Genomic DNA, 788 nt, shown 5'->3' with positions numbered 1-788 from the left:
GACCTGTGCGGACGCACAGATGCGTGCATCCGCACACGCGGCTGAAAATCGACCTGTGCGTACGCACAGGTGTGTGCGTACGCACACATGGAAATTCTTGTCTGTGCGGGTGCACGCAGGGCTGTGCGCACGCACACATGGATTTTCTCGCTTGTGCGCACACACGCAGGGCTGTGCGCACACACACTTCGCTGTGTGTGCTTTTCCTTGTTTTCTTCATGTTTTCTCCCTTGTACATGTTTTCTTCCACTTTTATCCTTCCATTCTTGCCTTCAAGGCCTGAAATCACTCACAAACTATATCACGGCATCGAATGACACAAAAGTGGGATTAAATTACTCTATTAAAGCACAAAATTGCATGTTTTCACATTTAAGTTCAAATTAGGGATCAAACACAAAAGTATGCTATTTTGGTGCTTAAGTGTGAGTTCATATGCTAAAATCCATTCAAAGTGAGTTGAAATATACCATCAAATATGGACTCATCAAAGGCCTATCCGTCAACCTCAAAGGCGGTTGAACCCCACCATTTTAGAAGTTATCAAGAAGGACGTGACCAGATTGCTTGAAGCCAACATCATCTATCCAATCTTGGATAGTGAATGGGTCAGCCCAGCACAGGTGATTCCAAAGAAGTCTGGCATCACAACAATGAAGAATGAGCATGGGGAACTCATGGCTACAAGAGTGCAGAACTCCTAGAGGGTGTGCATTGACTACAGGCATATGAACTAGGCTACTCATAAGGATCACTACCCGTTACCGTTCATCGATCAAATGCTTGAT

This window comes from Arachis ipaensis, chromosome B10 (genome assembly GCF_000816755.2).
Source record: "Arachis ipaensis cultivar K30076 chromosome B10, Araip1.1, whole genome shotgun sequence".
NCBI lineage: Eukaryota > Viridiplantae > Streptophyta > Magnoliopsida > Fabales > Fabaceae > Arachis > Arachis ipaensis.
Note: the sequence above shows the minus strand (reverse complement) of the source record.